Source organism: Acomys minous, assembly GCF_964271855.1.
Source record: "Acomys minous genome assembly, chromosome: 9".
Lineage (NCBI taxonomy): Eukaryota > Metazoa > Chordata > Mammalia > Rodentia > Muridae > Acomys > Acomys minous.
The window spans coordinates 82,652,004-82,670,676 of NC_140490.1; the positions used below are offsets into that span (position 1 = coordinate 82,652,004).

Here is an 18,673-nt window from a genome sequence, read left to right on the forward strand (position 1 = left end):
TCAAAGGTGCCCGAGAGAAACCTTCAAACACAAGGACCCTGACATGAGACACTGGCCTTTGAGTTGCTGGTCAGAGGAGCACAAAAGACCCCCAAACATTAGAGATTGTCGCTGCCACCTTTGGTCACTTCTGTGATCTCACCAGCAAAGCCCTATTACTGAATACACCAAGGGCATGGGACGTGGGATTCAGAGATGTGGGCTGAATGGGGCACTGAATCCTCCTCCGTGAGGAACAGCTTTCCTAACCCTGCCAGATGCCATAGAGTCTACCAGGGGTGAGAACCGATCTTGCTCCTGTCAACCACAAAATAAAGAGTGTACTGTAGCTGGGCGGTGGTGGCCCAGGCCTTGAATCCTGGCCCTGGGAAGGTAGAGGCAGGGGGATTACTGTGAGTTCCAGGCCACCCTAGTTACACAGAAAGACTTAGTAACACAGGTGCCTGGACCCCTGCGGCATCCACATGCAAATGTGTTAGTGACACAGACTTTCCACCTGCACAGAATTAACTGCACACGGATCCTGCACCTGAGTGTCCAGTGCCCAGCGCAGAACTCCTAGAAGACACTGGAGAAGCCAGGGCTCTGCGAGGCAGCGAGTCCGCCTTCCCCTGTCACAGTAAAAAGCAGCAGGGAGACCACTGCACGGTCATGGCACAACAGGGATGTTCCACACAGGGCTCTGCTCCCCAGGCTCTGAGCGACCACAGCCAGAGCACCTAAGTCATCCCGAGGTCAGGCTTCCGCCTGGAGCTGCAGCGCCCTCTGGGGAACAGGAGGAATCACGCGGGCGGCTGATCTCGCCGCTGGTTCATGTGGCCCGGGGACTAAGTTCACACTGGCTCCCGCGGATCCTCCCTGCTCCTCCCTGCGTGGGGACAGCGATCCCCGCTCACCATGGCGGGGGTTCGTTGCTCTCCTCAGATCTCCCTGCAGAGGACCATAGCGTGGGAAGAACAACCACGTGCCTGTTTCTCCAACGGTCTTCGCCTGGAGGACCGGAAGTGCCCTTCCCATTCTGACTGGTGGGTCCGTGTGGACGCCCTGATTGGCTAATGAGGCTTAACTGACAGGAGCTTCTCCCTTAGGGACCAAGTACTCTGAAGGGACAAAGCACAGTGATTCGAAGTTCTGGCTTCCACTCCAGGAAAAAACAAAACGAAACAAAACAAAACAAAACTGTCTCATACTCGCGGAGTTTCGCATTGCTCCTGAACTGTAAAGTCATCCATGCACTGTTCTTGCACTCAGTGTTCACTTCTTGTAGGCATTAGGTGTCTAGCGTACAAAGATCAATGTGCAGTGGAGTGATCCTCCTGCCTCAAAGCCAGCCAAACAACCAAAAACAACTTGGTCTATGACACCAAACACCAACAATTATAGCCCCCTATAGGGTAGTGACCAGGGTAAGCACCTGGAATGGGAAAGCAGGAATAGAAAGTCTGGCCAGACGTGGTGGCAGACCCCTTTAATTCCAGCATCTAGGGAGGCAGAGGCAGGTGGATCTCTGTGAGTTTGAGGCCAGCCTGGTCTACAAAGTGAGTCCAGGACAGCCAAGGCTACACAGAGAAACCCTGTCTCGAATGGTCAAAAAGATATATATCATGTTAAGGAAGGTTATTAAGATACACAGCTCTGATGTATTTTATAGGTGGAAAATGAGACAGTTATCAGAAAGATAATTTAGCAATGTTGGCAGAAGAACACAGGATACCTCAGAGTGAGCACACAGCAGCCATGAGACTGCAAACCACAGACTCTCAGGCTGAAGAGCCTGGTTCCTTGACTTCCTCAAGAAGCTTGGTCAAGCATCACACCAGACCTCCCCAAGTCTCCCATAGACAGAAACCAAAAGTAATCTTCCCTTGGTGCTTTTATCAGGGCATCTGAGAACGTCTTGGATAAATTTGGTTCCCAAAAGGCTCACCTCCAACCTAAATGTGTTTTTACATATGTCCCTTAACATGTGACAATGGAAACAAAAGTATCAATGCGTGGAAAGAGAGTTGACAAAGAGAGACCAGAAGAGATTAGAGCTGAAATCTACCTAATAGAGAACAAGAAATTATTAATGACACCAAATGGGCATAGTAGAAACTCTGTGACCTAAATAACTTCTTCAAAGACGACAGACACTGATTGCTAATTTCCCTAAAGCTAAGAGTGGTGGTCCAGTCCTGGAATCACCACAAGGAAGGCTGAGGCAGGAGCATGACAAGTTTAAGGCCTGCTATGACTACAGACTGTGTGGGCAAAATATTTGGAGGGCTTAACCAGACCCTGGCTCAAAATATGTTTTTGTTTCAAGCTCAGTAGACAGATGCTGGCCAACAATTACTGCCAGCTATTCTCTACCCCAAAAAGGATTAAAGACACTACAGCCAATAGAGTGAAAATGGGTGGATTAGAAGGGAGAGCCATGGGAGGAGCCAGCTAGCTGGCTGAGTGAGTAGAGACACTTGCCTCCAAGTCTGAGGGCCTGAGATCTATAACCTGGAGAGATGCCACACTTCCAACAGGTCCTCTGACACCCACACATGTGCTGTGACATATGTCTTTACAAATGTCTCAATGGCACTAATCACGATGTTTAAAAATGTTTAAAGTAAAAACAATAGGAAAAAACAAAACTAGAACAACCACCACAATAACAAAAACCCAGCAAAAACAGCCTGCTGTGTTAGTACAACCACTGACTAAAATAGAACTCCTTTCATCACACTGTCAGGACGATTATAGGAAGCAAAGCACTGTTAACTTCTGAAGGAGAGAGGAACATGGATTCTGTTTAGATCACAGGTGGGGTATGAGAAAAAGACTTGTGAGAGGGCAGGAGATGTTTATCCCCTTAGAAGTGGAATCATTGTGTGGGGAAAGATTGGTTATTAACCATCTAAAAAACATCCTTGAACAAATTCTGAGAGTAAGTATAAAAATGAGCCAAAAACAGGAGGCGGGGCCTTTGGAGACTTGGGAAAGTTTTGGCTGTTCATTGCTCCACCTCAAGATGATCCTAGAGAGAACCGCGCGAGGGAAGGCTTCAGGGCTCTGGGCTCTGGTTGAGGTTCTGAGTTCTGGTTGCTCAAAGTTCCAGCAGAAAAACCCTGCTGATTATGCCAGGAGAATCGTTCCTTGCAACTGATATCCTTTCCGTTTCATTATTGTATTCTTTAATCTTATTTTCCTATTGTTGAGGTTAGTCTGCTCTTAAGTGAGGTACTCATGCTTAATAAGTTCGTAATAAAAATTTATTTGCTAAGAAAATTGAGCCTACAAACTTCCCACTATGTTATCAAGTTATTTCCTGGAAATACTTATCTCCAGTGCATTTCTGTGGTTTGAACACCCAACTCTACCCTGAATTGGCAAAGAAATGAAAACCAAAAAGAAAAAAAAAAGGAGGAGTAATAAAATGATTAATACTAATAGAGGATCTGTCTGATCACACCCTTAGCAGCATGCACCAAGGTCTGTCTCTGTGGTGTGAACTTTGCCTCAGGCCTGCTCAGGCAGTGTTTACACAGCATCTGTAGTGAAGACTGAGTCTCCTCTATGACCATCAGCATTTAAGCGAGTTTCTTTTTACCATAACAGTTTATTGTGGGTCCTTCTCACATCGCTGGATCTGGGAACTCAAGAGAGGGCTGTTTGCCACACATCTGAGCAGTGACTCCCCAAGGAGCCAAGGTGCTGGGTGTCACGTATGATGAATCCTCCACGGTGCTGTCCTGGGCCTGTGACACTTATGCATGATACCGGGATCTCCACCCTGGCAACCACCCATTACAGCCCTTGTACTATGAATATGGCAGAGGCCCTGGGGTGCTTGCCCTCCCGCCTTCCATCTGACAGACCCGCTCTTGGTGATCACATTCAACACCCAGCAGCAGCAGCATGCTGCACTGTCTCACAGCCGCCATATTCTGGACTTGCAAAACCCAGGACAGGCCACCCTTTCCTGAGGGCTGTGCACGTAAGTCACCCAGGGACTTTCTTGCCTGTCAGGTGAAGTGACACTTCGTTCCCTTTGTCCATGTCTTCTGTGCTCCTAGGCGACAGGGAGTGGTATGAGGATGTCCTTTGGTGACCTTTATTACACAAACATGGATATTTACCTACATGTATGCCTGTCGTCATAGACTGTGAAGTGCACTTGCTGGTTAGAATAGGCTGATTGAATCCCCTGGGTCTGGAATTACAGTAAGTTGGTGGCCATCAAGTGGGTGCTGGGAATTGAACCCCAATCCTCTGGAGGAACAACTAGTGTTTTCGGCTGTTGCGACATCTCTTCAGCCCTGGTGGAAGATCTCAAATCAGCCTGCAGTGAAATGTTGTATCCTAACATTCCCTCTCATGTAGCTCCTGGGAATCAAAATACAACAGTAAGTGTCTGAATCAAGACAGAAGAGATGGTTCATTGGGTTTAAAGCACTGGCTGTTCTTGCCGGAGACCAAGTATCAATTCTTTGCAACCACATGGCAGCTCACAACACTCTGTAATTGCATCTCAGAGGACCTGAGACCCTCTTCAAGCCTTTTCAGGCCACTACATGCATGTGGTCCACCATGTCCATGCAGTAAAATACCTATAAAAATTAAAAATTAAGATCATTAAAAAAATTTACAAAAATATTTTTATTTAGTTTCTAATTTATGTGCATTGGTGTGAGGGTGTCAGATCTTGGAGGTACAGACAGTTGTGAGCTGCCCTATGGGTGTTGGGATTTGAACCCGGGACCTTGGAAGAGCAGACAGTGTTCTTAACCACTGAGCCCACTCTGCAGCCCCCAAAATTAATTATCTTAATAAAGACCGAATCACTTCTATATCTCTGGGGAGAGAAACATCCCAATTCATTACAAGGCCTCCTGAGTGGGAGATGGAATTCTAGGCCAGGCTTGCCACTTAAAAAAAAAAACAACATTGTGGCAGAGCTGGGCGTGTGAGTAGGATGGTGCCTGTGAGGGTCAAAGGCATCTTTGAGGAGTCTCTCCTTACAGATTTTTGGTGGGTTTTCAGGTTTGACTTCAGGATGTCATGTGCACCATGTGCCTGAAAGAACCTTTGTTCACTCAGCCTTGTTGTTGCTCAAGCGCATCCAATACAACACACGTTTTTATTGTTTGTTGTTTGGTTGTGCTGCTGAGATAGTCCTACACTGTGTGTTCTCGATGGCCTCAAAATCAGCATTAGACCTGCCCGGCCCAGAACTCACACGAATCTGCGTGACTCTGCCTTCAGTGTGCTGGGATTAAAGGGCTGCTGTTTAAAACACTGGGTTGTAAATAAATTAATTTATATGATATTCTGGACACACTGGAATTCTTAAACAAAAGTGACCCTTGTGAGGGTAGGGTTAGATGCTGGTCCCCACTGCCTTGTTTACTTGGGAGGCAGCAGAAGCTATTTCAAGGTTGACATGTTGAAGATGGGAGGATTAGATTTGTATTTGGAGAACTCCAGCCCCATAGAATTGATCAGGAGTTGGTAAGGCCAAACTCTGGATAAAATGATTAAGGCAGATTTTAGTTTACTCTTGAGATGGGAAAAAGAATCCACTGAGACTGAACTTAGCCTGAATTTGTCGAGGTGACTGACGAGAAGAGTCCCTGGCATTGTGGGCAAGTGTGAGCCCAGTAAAGGCAGGAAACAGAACTGTGTGAAAAGATGCTTAAAGGATGATGGGCTTGGTGTCCTCAGGTGAATGGCCCACCGGCATCCTGATGGCCATGAACTCATTCTCATTTGAGGGCTTCCTCTGTGTGTCCTTGGCTGTCTTAGACTCAGATTGTAGACCAGGGTGACCTAGAACTCACAGAGATCTGCCTGCCTCTGCCTCACTGAGCACAGGAATTACAGGTGTGACCTACAGAACCTGCCTTTTCTTGTTTCTTTTTTTTTCTTTTTTCGAGACCTTGAAGCTTGACATTGAGGTATACGCGGCTGTGAGCATTTAATAATCCTCACAAAGCTGTGCTTGTTTAAACTATTTTTTCATTGAAACACTACGGTTACGTTAAAACATCTTCAGAGGCATGCATGTACTGGCTTACACATGAAAATTACCTTCCATGTCTTCTAGAACTTTGACAATATTCTTCAATATTCTGGTCTTCCCATCTGTAGCCTAAAATATAGTAAGATAAATGTATGCTTCTGAAATTTATGCAAAGTTTAAATTATTATCTTCCATAAACAATACTTGATTTATTCATTACATTCTACCTCTTTCAGAATCAAAATACAGAAGAGTAACCATCTCTAAGGCTATTTTCCATTAAGCTAAAAAAGTGAAGGAAAATTTACATCATTACCTATAGAAGTGAGGTTCCAGTAGGTTTCCAGCATCAGATCTCTGTGGAGACTCTTCTGAGAAGGATCCAGCAAAGCCCACTCTTCCCGAGAGAAGTTCACATGCATGTCCTCATAGGTCACTACTTCCTAACATATACCATAAGTATGTATGGATATATAGGGTATATTTGTGTAAATATATGCATTATACATAGGTAGGTAACAGAAGGAGTAAGATTCACCCCATTGTAAATGTACTTTATTGAATATATATTTACCTAATTGCCTGTGCTCAACATATTAATTCCATGTCACAGAATTTCAAATGCAATCACCAAGTTGTTTTAGAAGGGAAGAGAAAAGGAGAATCACGCCTCTCATTTCTGTGCACACTGGATAGGATTCGGCATTGTAGGAGACAAGTACATATACACAGAGACACGCAAACAGGGCAGCACTATTGAGCACTATCAGTAAAATTCTATCAAAATTACTAACTTTTATCTTCTTCAAGGCATTGCATGCACAAAATGTATATACATACATGTAAAAAACTCTATAAACATAAATAAAATTTAAGTTCTTAAGAAGCACAAGGTCACTCCTGGAGGCCTGGTCGAGGACCCAGGACACTCACTACAAGGCCTGCATGGGCAACATTAGGAATTCTGGACCTCTTTTCCCACTCTTCCAAATTTTTGTTATCATGTTTGTTGGGTAGGAGGGCATGGCCACAGCATGGTGCTTGTCAAAAGACAACTCTGTGGAGTCTCTCCTTACAACTTTTAAGTGGGCTTTGGGGATTGAATTCAGGTGGTCCCATGCATAGTATACTGGAAAATACCTTTGCTCACAGAGCCATGTCCTTCGCCCAGCCTATCCAATCTAATGCACCCATTTTTGTTGTTTGGTTTTGCTATTGAGACAATAGCACACTATGTACTGTCACTGGCCTGAAACTCACCATTAGAGCAGGGTAGCCCAGAGCTCAGAGGAATCTGCCTGTCTCTGCCTCCAGAGTGCAGGAAAGAAAGGATGCTGCTAAAAAGTGCTGGTCAGGCTGCCTTAATGATGCTATCTTAGATCTGTCAGCACCAGAGGCAGGCACAGTTACTCAGCTGTCCTGCAGCATGGGAGCAGAGAGCAAGGGGCTATTTCCACACTCAGCATCCAGAAGTGGGTGAGCACTAAGAATGGTTTAGAGCCTGACATTTGAAGCCCATGGTGAGGTGGCGCCATAGTTTGGTTTTGATGCTGCTGGACAGACCCCAAGGTCAGAACTGAAGGGCTCACCAAATGCCTGCTTGGTCAGCATTTTAGCAAGATAGAGGTTGGAAACCAGAGAAGGGTTGAAACTGGGTGTTCTAGGAGGCATTCATAAGGGCCAGGAAATACCCAGAATCTATCCAAACTTTTTCATCTTCCAGATCCAGAAGCCAGAAAGAATAAGGCCTAGTTCTTGCCCACCTGGCTGAGGAGTAGAAGTGCAGATATAATTTAGGCCGTGGGCTTCAGGTATGGCCTCTGTAACCTTCCCGCGACCTGGATTACCACCCAAACAAGCTTTGGGCCCCTCTATACTTCTCATGGTAGCCCATGGACTAAATGAGGAAGCACATGCGTGTTGGCTGGTGTTTGATCATACTTCTAAGAATGTTGAGTGGAGGTTTCTGGTGCTGGCATTGTGGTTGCAGGACCTTCTTAGACAGAATGTTTCCATCTTCCCAATTGCACATGGACTTAGAAGTGATAATTATGTAGGGAAAGGAAACTGGCTATAGGCGCTATAACAATTACTTGTTAAATGAACATATTACGCCCAAATCCAAAGAAAAATGATGTTTCTTTTTGTTGGCTCAGCCCTAGCACACACCTTTAACCCAAGAACTTTCTGTATACATGGGCTACATGAAGTCAACTCCTGGTCAAGAGGCAGAGCAAGTAACCAGCAGAAAGGAGAGATATTGAGTTGAGGGTATTCAGTGCATTGTGGAGAAGGAGAAAGCGCTCGTTCCTCCTGGGATGATATTGGTGTAGGAAGGTCAGCTAGGTGCTTTCTCTGCCACTCTGACCTGTCAAGTTCTCACCCAGCATCTGGCACCCGAGTCTTCTTTTTTCAATTCTAATGATGGGAATTTTCTTTATAAACCAACATTTTCATGCTCCACCTTGGGCCATGACCCTTCAGACAGAGAGATCACTCCATCTGAGGAGGAACTGAGAAACCAACAGGTCTAGTAAGTCTTCTTGGAATTCCTCAAAGACAGTGTTAAGACCTTAGGACCCTGTATAGTGGTACTCTATATGAGGATGAGGGGAAGGAGAAGGAGGAAGAGGAGGAGATGGAGGAGAAAATGGAGGAGGAGGAGGAGGAGGCAGAAAATGAAAAGCTAAAGAGCTTAGCTGAAATTGTCCCACTAACAATTATGATTACCATTTGGGTATTTTTTAGTGTATTGTCCTTTTCCTTTTTTTCTTTCTTTCTTTCTTTCTTTCTTTCTTTCTTTCTTTCCTGTGTTTCGAGACAGGCGTTCTCTGTTTATCAGCTCTATCTGTCCTGGAAGTCACTCTGTAGTCCCTCAGGCTGGACTTGAACTCACAGAGATCCTCCTGCCTTTGTCTCCCAAGTGCTAGGATTAAAGGCGTGCACCACCACTGCCTAGCTTCATGCTTTATTCTTAATACCCTTCATGGCTTTCTCCCGTCACTCAAAAAAAAAAAAGTGGATAGAAGCCTTAGAAGCAAATTAGAGAGACTTATGAATGAGAATAAAATTACTCAGACACAAACCAAGGGATTTAGACAAGCCTCAGAAAACACTTGTAAGAATAAGAAAAATGCTAAGACACACACACACAGGAATTTAGACAAACCTTAGACCTATAAATGTGAACGAAAAAATTTCTCAGAAGCAGAGGATTTTAGAAAAAAGCCTACCATGTCATTGCACAATGAAACTGAAAGGGGATGGTGGAAGTTTGTTAGAAAACCAACCTAATTAAATCTTGGGCTGTTGAAACTATGGATTCAGACTGCAAAAGGGTGAGCAGACCTTTAAAGGCAAGATCAACACCAAGAGAGAAATGGTTTAGAGGTATGCCTGGTATTGGACCTGAAGCTTATAAGGGTAATCTGATAAGATCATTTCTAAAAGTATTCAGAAAAGTCAAAATGGGAGCTCTTTTAATTGGGTTAAGCAAGGTTGCTGGCAAAGGTAGTCTAGGCAAGGCCTTCCTAGACACAGTGGTTTTTTCTCAAAATAATCCAAGAAGAAAGCTTCAGCCTTCTGGAGTACACTAAAAGTGTGGTAAACTCTGACACTGGACAAATGATTGAAGACCAACCAGGGATAGCCAACATAACCTAATGCCAGTGGAAAATGCCCTGTAGCCCCAAAGTATTCAATAATACTTTCTTGAGAGCACAACGGGACTTTCCACTTGGTGTTTCTCCAGCTAGTTAATTCTTCAGTGGCACCACTCTCCCCTGGTGCAGCTAATCCTCATACACTCCTTCCCACTCTCCACCTAAGGACTTACCGTGTCTCAGTCCTGAACCTCACGGTTGCCTTCTTCTCTATCCTTGGGCACACTGAGTCGGAAAACGTCTTTGCTTTCATCTGGACTGTATTACCACAGGGGTTCCAGGACAGCCCACACCTATTGGACAGGCTCTGGCTTCATATCTAGTCTCTTTGTCATTCCTGATAGAAACTTACACACAATGCAGATGGACTTCTCTGCAATCAGTGTTACACGTTAGCAAACTAACATCTCTACTCTTCTAAATTTATTGTGCGGCTGGGTCTAGAGTCTCACTGTCTAAGGGCCAACTATCCACCCCTCAGATCATCTACTTGGGATTACCTACTACTCCAACCCACAAGTCCAACACCTTGGATAGAAAACACCTAATCCAGTCCCATCTCCCAAACAGGAGATTTTTTAAATCAGTCCTAGCAATGCCTGGGTTCTTACACTGCAAGATCCCCTCCTTTTCCCTCCTCGTCACCCTCTATATGACCCAGCCCTTGGCCCCTCACATCAGCCCCTTCTCAAGCCCATGACCAACCTCTTTCAGAAGCCCCCAAAGGCCGCCCTTCAGTCTCAGGTCTACACCTACCAGACCTAAGCCATTCCTTCACCCGCTGTGCAACCAGGAAGGAGGGATGCGCCCTTGGGATCCTAGGACTCTGACCTTTCTGTGGACCCAAGGTAAACCCGCCAAAGATATAAGACCTGGTGACGAGCACCTAAATACATGATTTAGCAACTGCCAAGCTTCTTAATCACAGTCCCCTCCCTCCCCAAAAAACGTTATGTCACCATCTTCTCCTTTCAATACATGTCCCAAGGCTTATAAACTGTCTCCCCTCCGTGGCTCTCTCGCTCTCCAGGGAGCAGTAGGTAGCACAAATCACCACTCTTGCTTTCCTATCATGCCAACCCCCCAACATCTCAATAGTTCTTCCTCGACGACCCACAAACCACTCTCCGTCTCGCTCTTGCATTGAAACATTAAATTATTGTGCCCCTTCCCTCACACATACAGGAAGGCTCGCTGCCTCAGAATGTCTACACCTTGTACATAGACAGGCCATCTAGACATCGCACACGGACAGTAACTCTTTTTTAAACCTCCAGCCCACCCCCGAGGATATGTGTTTCCTAAGGGCTACGACTGAGTCTTTTTAAATCTGTCAAGTAATAGATGCACAAGTCAAAAACATAGCCCCCATTTGTCCAAAGTCAAATGGCTTAGGTTCCTTCTGGTCTTGGTGGACACCTTCTCAGGGTGTGTGGAAGCACTGCAACCAGCAACAATAAGGCTCGAGACAGTCTCCGACCTTTTCCTCTGCGAGATCAATCCCCATCTCCCTCCAGTTGGAAAATGGCCCTAAGTTCTCCTCCCAAACTTCTCGGACCCTATGCAAAGCCTTCAATTTCCCTTGACATTTGGAGATTCCATACCATGCACGGCCCTTGGTGAACTTAGAAAGAACTAACAGCTCCTAATCAAAACTCTTTGTAGAACTCTCGTAAGAACTTCATGTCAATCGTGTTAAACTCCTACGGCTGGCGCTCCTCAGGCTAAGGGCTCTCCCCGAGTGACCTCTTTCCATCTCGCCATCTGAGCTCAGGTATGGACAATGGGTTCTGACCTGTGTTTCACCCAAACCTTCGACTTCCCTGATCGCTTACTCTTACTCCCTCCTGCACTCAGCCATATCTCCTCCCTCCTATGGCACCTGCTGCCCACTAGCTACCCGCTCTCAACCACACTCCTGTCCACGCCCAATCACGGCTAAGAATCAGGTCCTTCTCTCCCTCCAGAACAATGTCTCTCACCTCTTGATTCTACATGGAAGGGCTGGCCCAAGGCCATTTCTGTAACCCACACAGCTGCTAAGTCTGAGGGTCTCTCTCACCGGATTCATCTATCCATCATCAATCCCTTCACTCCTCTCCCTCAAGATAACTCCCTTCCTACATATCAAACCCCAACAGGGCCCTGCTCTCTTAACTTTCAGAGAGCACAAAGATCAACCACATTCTCCTCAGTTCCAGAAGGGTGAGGCTTCACCCCAGCAGCCATGCTGGACTCTACTGGGTTGCACATAGATTTTCCTCCTCACCCTCTTGTCTGCTTCTGTCCAGAGTAACTCTTACATGTGGAGATTTGAACTCAAGACCTGCACCACTTGTAACAAATGGTCTTTCCAAATAGGGCTAGGAAATAGAGCACAGCAGGCTGACAGGAGCTAATTACAGTCCCATGTCCCCAATGTCCACATCACCTTCAGTTACTGACTGCACTGCCTACTTCCTCTATGAGCAGGCCTAAGACTGCTGTAAAGAGAGGACAGAGACACATGGAGGACGCCCACACTGCTCTTAGTGATGCCATCTGTCACATGTCTTTCCTTATTCTGATTCCCTCCACTAGGGACCAAATGAGCCCTTTACCTCCACATGATGAAGCCATGGGGTCCCAGCTGGGAAATGGGTGCTGCTGATTATCTCCACCATTTCCTCAACACCTGGTACCTGTAAATCATGATTAAAACCAAGAGAAAATATGTCACCAATTAACCTAGGCCTGGAGATAGGGGAGTTAGAGGAGTTGATTCAACATCCTCCCAAGTCATAACCTCTTTAACATCTCCTCTCCTGAGTACACACATCCGTCATTTTACCTCCTGCCTCAGGTTCTGACAAAAGCCTACAGGCTCCTTGACATCACCTAACCTGGCTACTTTGGGGATGCTGGATGCTGTTCCTCCTGGTACCAGCTCACAACTGTGCTTACAGCCTTGAGGAGAACTTTGGCAATATCCTTACCTCACAATTGACCAGTAGCACCAAGTCCTGTTTCCAAAACTCCCGGCCCTTTTTTTTATTGCCTTTTTGGCATAGCAAACTGCTGTAAAGCATCTAGGACACATTTTGTAGGGTACTTACATTTCTTAGACTGCAATACAACCTTAGTCCTTGAAAACCCATCCCATCCCATCCCAGAAAACACACTATGTTTTCTGTAGAACTCAAGTCTACCAGCTGCTACCTGCTGGTTGGCCGGCTGTTTGCTCTCCTCACCAACATTGGGTTGATACATGGAGAACCACACATATTTTTTCCACTTGTGGACTGAAGAGCCACCTAACATAATAAAAGGGCAGTTCAAATCTTGCTCCTTCAGCCTGTGACAGCAATAACTGTGGTGTCACCACTGGTAAAATTGGACTAACAACACCACTAATCTTGTATTATCATTTTTCTTCCCAGTTCATTGAGGACTTCCGACAGTTGTCCCAAACCATGCTCAGCCTACAAGGACAAATGACATCTTGGCCACAGCAGCACAACACGACTGACCTGGAATTAAATCTTCTCACAGGCTCGTACTAACTGCACCCTGCTTTACCACTTAGTTCGCCACCATACTCCAATGGTAATTTCAAAACGTATCTAATCAAACAATTAATTAGCCATGGTTATAAGACGGCTAATTGCTAGCAACTATTTTGACTGTAAAACTCCCCGAACCAGGAGCACCAGTCCTACCTGAGCAACCAGAGAACTCTCCTGAGGATTTAAGACTCATTCACTACCTCCCAATGACCCAGAATCCAGGACACTGGTGGCTTACAAGAGATGACCAGGTAACTCTCCCAGGAGAATTGGCACACAAACTAATTGGGATGCAGGGGAAACCTGGGGTCTCCATGTCTATGAAAACTCTAGACTCGGCTTTAAAGATAAAGGCTCCTGTTTAATATTTGTTTAACCAGCAAGATCTTAAAAGTTCAAGGAGAAGAAAGGCCTCTAGGTTCTAAATAAGTGCTCAAGTGCTGCCCCTCCCCCACCCACCCCAGTTTACCCCAGACCCTTAGGGCCATTATCACCCCAGCTGAAGCCACCACAGCAGGAACCACATGCAGCCCACATTTCACCCCAATTCAGGTCCACTGGAGCTTTGAGAGGCAACTTACTATGTCCTGAATCCCTCCAGACCAGACCTCAGGAATACTCGCTGGCTGTGTCTGACACCAGGCCCCTTATGATGAAGGTATTGCCGTGTCAGGACACCTTTCACTAACAGCTGAGGTGCTAGTCTGCAGATGGCAGCAGTCAGGGAAAGGCAAAAGCACCTTACAGGAGACACCAGGAAGACTCCCCAGAGCTACTCTCCTGTCTGCTACAGCCTTCAGGTCCCGGCCACCACCGGGGAGGTTGTTGCACCTGAGAACACCTGGTGAGCTTGTGTGTGGGGTGACTACTTGTGTTCAGCGCTGCTCTGAATGACCCTGATGAATCCTGTGTTTCAGCACCACTGGTCCCTAAAACAATTCACTGCCCCGAGGAAGAAATCTATTCTGAACTCGAGGCATCTACAGAAAGGGTAAAAAGAGAGGTTGTTACAGCCACCCTTTTGTCATTCCTCCTAGGATTAAAAGTAGCAGGAGCCATGGGAACTGGGACTTCAGCTCTCATATTACAAGATGAAAGTTGTAAGTTCTTAACGTCAGGCATAGATGCAGTATAGGACAGCTGGAAGAGTTACCGCTCATTTCCAGGAGGCTCTGACCTTCCTGGCTGAGGTAGTACTAAGAATAGAAGGGGCCGAGACCTCTTATTGCTACAACAAGGAGGGTCGTGTGTGGTTTTGGAAAAAGAATGTGGCTTCTACGCTGACCACTCAGGGGTAGTTAAAGACTCTATAATTTCATTCAGAAAGAGGCTCTAAGACAGGAAACTGGAACACCAACAATCTCAGAGCTAGTGTGAGGCCATTTACAACTGGTCCCCAGTTGACAATGTGAGTCTGTGGTCTTGCAGGGCCACTCTGATTTGGTTCCTGCTGCTCACATCTGGTCCCTGCATAATCAACAGGTTAACACTGTTGCCAGGAAAAGAATCAACACAGTACAACTGATGGTCCTTAGGTCCCTGTATCAACACTAGACCCATCTAGAGAGACGCTCCTTAGTGACCAGCCCTGTAAATCCGCCTGAAGTAGTTACAAGAAAAGGGGGATGTGGAAGCCTCGCCACGGCGACTCCATCTTGTCCACAGACTCCACCTTAGGCCTGTCCCCTTGAAAGTTAAAAAACTATGTCTGGCTTGGGGAAGAAAACCTTGTTGTTTCTATGTTAATTGATCCCGAGTAATTAAAAATATCTTACATTGGTTGGAGAAAAACTTGCTACTTGTCTCCTTACTCTTGGTCCCCTGGCTAACCACTCTGCTGTCAGCACCGTCTGGGTCTTTAATTTTCATCTGACTGGATTAACAGTGGGGCCCTGCATCTTAAACTAAAATAGGATGAGTCCAGGATTTGACTCATTCACAAAGACCAGTGGGGAATGTAACATGGCCCCAGACCTTCTCAGACCTGACTCCATGATGGCAGAGCCGTTCAGGCTGTAAATCTCAGCACACACAGCACCAACTGCCAACAACAAAAACAAAGGCTGAGTCGTCACAGTCCACAGTGCTGGGAGAGGCGTGCTCGTCCTACCCTTGCTCCCTGGCTTTCATACTTCCACCTGTGGCTTACTGATCTTGTTAGCTGAAGTTCGTCAACCCACAGCATGGCCTTTGCGCCTAAAGCTCCCACTGAAACAGGCCCAGGGCTACACTGGGCTGGGATCCCCTTAGCAGTGGCTGAGCTAACCTGGGGTAGAAGGTAACCACGTGGTTCACTGCCATCTTGCCTATTGTGTCTGTGTCATATTATGACAATACAGAACTTGACCTACAGATTCAGCAAAAGTCTAATCACGTTTGCCACAACAACGGAAAACTGATGGGAAAGGTGATGATGAGTAAGAAATGATCAACACAAGACTGAACAAATACTAAACACAGTGACATCCTCTGACTTCAGACTTCAATTATAACTGCAAAAAAGAGTGTACTGTAGCTGGGTGGTGGTGGGCCAGGCCTCGAATCCCGGCCCTGGGAAGGTGGAGGCAGGGGGATTACTGTGAGTTTCAGGCCACCCTAGTTACACAGAAAAACTTAGTAACACAGGTGCCTGGACCCCCGCGGCATCCACATGCAAATGTGTTAGTGACACAGACTTTCCACCTGCACAGAATTAACTGCACACGGATCCTGCACCTGAGTGTCCAGTGCCCAGCGCAGAACTCCTAGAAGACACCAGAGAAGCCAGGGCTCTGCGAGGCAGCGAGTCCGCCTTCCCCTGTCACAGTAAAAAGCAGCAGGGAGACCACTGCACGGTCATGGCACAACAGGGATGTTCCACACAGGGCTCTGCTCCCCAGGCTCTGAGCGACCACAGCCAGAGCACCTAAGTCATCCCGAGGTCAGGCTTCCGCCTGGAGCTGCAGCGCCCTCTGGGGAACAGGAGGAATCACGCGGTCGGCCGATCTCGCCGCTGGTTCACGTGGCCCGGGCACTAAGTTCACACTGGCTCCCGCGGATCCTCCCTGCGTGGGGACAGCGATCCCAGCTCACCATGGCGGGGGTTCGTTGCTCTCCTCAGATCTCCCTGCAGAGGACCACAGCGTGGGAAGAACAACCACGTGCCTGTTTCTCCAACGGTCTTCGCCTGGAGGACCGGAAGTGCCCTTCCCATTCTGACTGGTGGGTCCGTGTGGACGCCCTGATTGGCTAATGAGGCTTAACTGACAGGAGCTTCTCCCTTAGGGACCAAGTACTCTGAAGGGACAAAACACAGTGATTCAAAGTTCTGGCTTCCACTCCAGGAAAAAACAAAACAAAACAAAACAAAACTGTCTCACCTCGCGGAGTTTCACATTGCTCCTGGGCTGCAACGTCATCCATGCACTATTCTTACACTCAGTGTTCACTTCTTGTAGGCATTAGGTGTCTAGTGTACAAAGATCAATGTGCAGTGAATTGATGCCCCTGCCTCAAAGCCAGCCAAACAACCAAAAACAACTTGGTCTATGACACCAAACACCAACAATTATACCCCCTATAGGGTAGTGACCAGGGTAAGCACCTGGAATGGGAAAGCAGAAATAGAAAGTCTGGCCAGACGTGGTGGCAGACACCTTTAATCCCAGCATCTAGGGAGGCAGAGGCAGGTGGATCTCTGTGAGTTTGAGGCCAGCCTGGTATACAAAGTGACTCCAGGACAGCCAAGGCTACACAGAGAAACCCTGTCTCGAAAGGTCAAAAAGATATATATCATGTTAAGGAAGGTTATTAAGATGCACAGCTCTGATGCACTTTATAGGTGGAGAATGAGACAATTATCAGAAAGATGATTTAGCAATGTTGGCAGAAGAACACAGGACACCTCAGAATGTGCACAGAGCAGCTATGAGACTGCAAACCACAGACTCTCAGGCTGAAGAGCCTGGTTCCTTGACTTCCTCAAGAAGCTTGGTCAAGCATCACACCAGACCTCCCCAAGTCTCCCATAGACAGAAACCAAAAGTAATCTTCCCTTGGTGCTTTTATCAGGGCATTGAGAATGCCTTGGATAAATTTGGTTCCCAAAAGGCTCACTTCCAACCTAAATGTGTTTTTACATATGTCCCTTAACATGTGACAATGGAAACAAAAGTATCAATGCGTGGAAAGAGAGTTGACAAAGAGAGACCAGAAGAGATTAGAGCTGAAATCTACCTAATAGAGAATAAGAAATATTAATGACACCAAATGGGCATAGTAGAAACTCTGTGACCTAAATAACTTCTTCAAAGACGACAGACACTTGTTGCTAATTTCCCTAAAGCTAAGAGTGGTGGTCCAGTCCTGGAATCACCACAAGGAAGGCTGAGGCAGGAGCATGACAAGTTTAAGGCCTGCTATGACTACAGACTGTGTGGACAAAATATTTGGGGGACTTAACCAGACCCTGGCTCAAAATATGTTTTTGTTTCAAGCTCAGTAGGCAGATGCTGGCCAAGAATTACTGTCAGCTATTCTCTACCCCAAAAGAATTAAAGACACCACAGCCAATAGAGTGAAAATGGGTGGATTAGAAGGGAGAGCCATGGGAGGAGCCAGCTAGCTGGCTGAGTGAGTAGAGACACTTGCCTCCAAGTCTGAGGGCCTGAGATCTATAACCTGGAGAGATGCCGCACCTCCAACTAGTCCTCTGACACCCACACGTGTGCTGTGGCATATGTCTTTACAAATGTCTCAATGGCACGAATCACGATGTTTAAAAATGTTTAAAGTAAAAACAATAGGAAAAAACAAAACTAGAACAACAACCGCAATAACAAAAACCCAGCAAAAACAGCCTGCTGTGTTAGTACAACCACTGACTAAAACAGAACTCCTTTCACCACACCGTCAGGATGATTATAGGAAGCAAAGCACTGTTAACTTCTGATGGAGGGAGAAACATGGATTCTGTTTAGATCACAGACGGGGGATGAGAAAAAGACTTGTGACAGGGCAGGTGATGTTTATCCCCTTAGAAGTGGAATCATCGTGTGGGGAAAAATTGGTTATTAACCATCTAAAAACCATCCTTGAACTAATTCTGAGAAGAAGTATAAAAATGAGCCAAAAATAGGAGGTGAGGCCTTTGGAGACTTAGGACAGTTTTGGCTGTTCATTGCTACACCTCAGGATGCTCCTGGAGAGCACCTCTTGAGGGAAGGCTTCAGGGCTCTGGGCTCTGGATGAGGTTCCGAGTTCTGGTTGCTCCAGGTTCTAGCAGAAGAAACCCTGCTGATTATGCCAGGAGAATCGTTCCTCGGAACTGATATCCTTATGGTTTGATTATTGTATTCTTTAATCTCCTTTTCCTATTGTTGAGGTTAGTCTGCTCTTAAGTGAGGTACTCATGCTTAATAAGTTCGTAATAAAAATATATTTGCTAAGAAAATTAAGCCTACAAACTTCCCACTAAGTTATCAAGTTAT

The 18,673-nt window shown here is 46.3% G+C and overlaps 1 protein-coding gene and 1 long non-coding RNA gene across 2 annotated transcripts in view; both read right to left on the minus strand.

Annotated features, from left to right (window-relative positions):
• LOC311604974 (zinc finger protein 560-like) overlaps positions 1 to 18,673 on the minus strand; it is a 225,943-nt gene that overhangs the window by 45,996 nt on the left and 161,274 nt on the right. The gene's annotated exons all lie outside the window — the stretch shown is intronic.
• Positions 6,968 to 16,462, minus strand: LOC311604979. Its single transcript, XR_014781766.1, has 3 exons — positions 16,278 to 16,462; positions 12,261 to 12,341; positions 6,968 to 7,417 (listed from the first exon to the last, which is right to left on the minus strand). It is a non-coding gene; the product is annotated as an uncharacterized lncRNA (long non-coding RNA).